Source organism: Rattus norvegicus, chromosome 2 (genome assembly GCF_021556685.1).
Source record: "Rattus norvegicus strain SHRSP/BbbUtx chromosome 2, alternate assembly SHRSP_T2T, whole genome shotgun sequence".
NCBI lineage: Eukaryota > Metazoa > Chordata > Mammalia > Rodentia > Muridae > Rattus > Rattus norvegicus.
In genome coordinates, this window is record NC_141535.1 from 62,459,426 (window position 1) to 62,462,926 (window position 3,501).

The 3,501-nt window shown below is 40.2% G+C and overlaps 1 pseudogene; it reads left to right on the forward strand.

The window, feature by feature from the left end:
- The first annotated feature begins 3,045 nt into the window (after positions 1-3,045).
- Dbi-ps2 (diazepam binding inhibitor, acyl-CoA binding protein, pseudogene 2) lies at positions 3,046-3,297 on the forward strand (annotated as a pseudogene).
- Positions 3,298-3,501: the final 204 nt, after the last annotated feature.

The window sequence follows — 3,501 nt, forward strand, 5'->3', positions numbered from 1 at the left end:
TACCCTATGAGATATTCTTCTTACACTCTCTGACAGCATGCTCTCCCAACATGGCTGGTTTGCTGACATTAATTTTTCCTGCTTTCTTCTCTGTGACATAGGTCATTTGGGGGCAGTGGCTAAGACAGCTGTGGCACCAATAATCCAGGTCTTATTTTCCAGTGTCAAATCTTTTTGTAATGGGGGTTTCAAGCTGAGCTTCCCACTATGAGAGCAACGCGTAGCTGACCCAAAGGCATTCTAATAACAGATCCTGAGAGGGATGACCGGCCAAAATCATCACCTGTGTCCATTTTGTTCCTGAGTTTAAAGAGAGAAAAGCAAATCACACCTTCTCTGTGGTGCCATAAATTGCTTTCTTTGGTCAATTATGAAGTGTGCACTGGACTTCAATGTGTTGATTTTAGACGTTGGGGATTGAGATATTTTACAATCATCCAATCATCTGATTTAATTCCAGTATAATCATTTAATTAAGGCACATAAATTTAAGGAAGGCAACATGGAAAATATTAATATTAATATGTAGCAGTTACTCAATGCCAGCATGGCCCAGGGAAAGTACAAATTAAACCTGCTGGTTAGCCTAGCATGTATCAGCCAACACAATTTTTAAGCTAATATTATACCTAATAAAGACCCAGGGTGTGTCTTTATAGGCTCTGTGGGATCAAGCGTACGTACCAGATTTGGTTGTTCTCCTTCATTGACTGCCATTTGCGTTCATCTATTTTAGCAGTGCCTACCTTAGCAAATGTGCCAACATGGTCCTGGCATCTTCCTCTCAAATGGCACATAATAGCAGGATAGATAACCCTGTCTTCACTATCTTCACATAACCTCAGGAAAGCTAATTTTATATTAAGAGCTGGTGAAAGGAAAGATTGTGTCTTACCCCATAAACCTTTCTATGTGAGGAACAGCTGTAGGGTGCTCTATTTTCCTTGGACAAGATGTGTGAGTAATGGGTGGAGCTCTGTAAAGATTTCACTGGCCACTTATCACATGGCGAACAGGCCAGCAGTGTCCTACCCTACTCTTACTGTCCTGCTCCACATTTGTCTCTGTGCCTGACACAATCAGACACATTACCAGTTTGATTTTATTTGTATATAATCTGCTTCTCCATTCTAAAAGATGCATTCCACAAACCCAGGGAGCAATACTGTTTTGGGAGTATTTATGCTGTCAGTGCTCAGATTTATGTTTGGCATACGGTGGGTGCTCAGTAAACATGTATTGAATACGTCAATGTCAGAAGAGCTTTAAGAAAGTAAGAAATTCTTGACTTCTTGCAAGTTCCTAGTTGTTCCTTATTCCACCCATGGGACATTAGCAGAGAGGCATCTTCTTCCTTTCTACTCATAGGAAATGAAATGTATCATAATTAAAATAGTTCTGGAAAACAAAAATGAATCAGGCAGAACATATACTGGAATCTAATTCCTGGGCTGTTGTCCTGAAAGTTCCTCTCAGATGAAGAAAGAAAAAAAAAGAACACACACACACACACCCACACACACACACACACACACACACACACACACACACACACACACACCATATTTATCCATCAGCTTCACAGCAGTCCAAAATGCAATTAAATCAGTTACTCTGTGTCAACAAAATTTGTTTGCAATATGTCATGACCAAACACGGCTTTATTGAAAACTATAGAAAACCATAGATCTGGAAGCCAAGTAAGATTTTAAAACCCCATGGACTTGGCAGGTTGGTTTGCCAGCACAAATCACAAATATTTTTGTTTATTTTTCAATATGTTCATATGGGGCCTCTCTCTCTCTCTCTCTCTCTCTCTCTCTCTCTCTCTCTCTCTCTCTCTGTGTGTGTGTGTGTGTGTGTGTGTGTGTGTGTGTGTGTGTGTGTGTACACAAGCATTCATGAGAAAACATCCAGAAAAGGATGTCTTTGCCTATCTTTTATCTTTCTCTGACTTTTACTTTGAGACAGGACCTTGCACTGCACTGAAGGTTTCCTGTTTAGATGACACTCATATACCAATGAGCGCTTGTGATCTATCTGCCTGTCCCCACCCTGCCCTGCTGGCTAGGGTTACAGGTATGTTCAGCCATGCCTGACTTTCCACAACGACGCTGAGGATTTGAACCCTGGTCCCTGAGTTTATGAAAGGAGCACTCTTAGCCACTGAGTCACCTCCCAACCCCTTCTTAAGACCAGAACATGGTGTCCCCTGCTCCATTCATGCCAATGGGCCCATAAACTCCATGGAATTTTTAAAAGATATTCAAAGATACTCTGTAAAAGTCTTTCTATTAATAGAATTAAAGGTGTTTTTTTTTCATACCTCAGGAGGAAAATGTTCTTCATAAAAATCAGAACCCTTTGAAGTCTGGTTAATTTTCAGAACACTAGCTTGCTCTCAATAAAGCAAAATATCCAAAGTAGCTCAGAGTAAAATGTTTGGGCACAATAGTGTATAGCCATTTCATAATGGGATTAATTTCAAAATAGTTTAAGAACTATTTGTCTAGACATGTCTTCCTTGCTTCATGTAAAACGAAAAGCTTAGAAAGAGGTCTGTGGATAGTTTCAAATGCAAACTTTGAAGATGTTGGATAACTTCATAAGGATGCATTGCATTCCTGGTTTACCAAATACAATTTTGGAAAATATTTCCGACAGTCAAGATGGTTTCTATAATGGAGACTGCCATGTTATGTAATAATACTAATGGGGCCCTGACTGAAAGCTGAGACTGCTCTTTAAGGCATTAACTGCATGTGCCATGTCTTTAGGATTGAAGAACTATGACCAGCAAGTCGAATGACTTCTGAGCTCGTTCAATCAAAATAGTACTTAACAGAAAATATTTGAAGTCAAAGAAAGGCTCCCAGTGATGTTCCTACTGGCAAGAAGAACCAACCACCTGAGCAACCAGATGTCTCACTGGCCCATGAAACATGAGAGCCCACTTTTTGACGAGAGTAGATTCCTCACTGAAGCTTTACACATGCTGTCTCAGGTACTTTTGAAATGCTTTCTGATTTGGTCAGCCTCACCAGTATGTCTCAGGCTGAGTTTGACAAAGCTGCTGGAGGTGAAGCACCTCAAGACTCAGCCAACTGATGAAGAGATGTTGTTCATCTACAGCCACTTCAAACAAGCTACTGTGGGCGATGTAAATACAGATCAGCCAGGGCTGTTGACCCTCAAGGGCAAAGCCAAGTGGGATGTGTGGAACAATCTAAAAGGGACTTCCAAGAAAAATGCCATGTGGAAAAGGTAGAAGAGCTAAAGAAGAAATATGGAATATAAATGACCAGATTTGGTGGCCAACCACATGTGGGACATAATGCCTTAGTTTTTTTTTCTAATGCAGTGATGATATGGCTCTGATCCATTAGGGCCAGAGTTAATCGCTGCTCCTCCTCCCTGTGGAGTTTTTAACTGAAATAAATTAAAAGTACATTTGTTACTCTAAAAAAAAAGAAGAAAGAAATAAAATTGATAATAAGATAT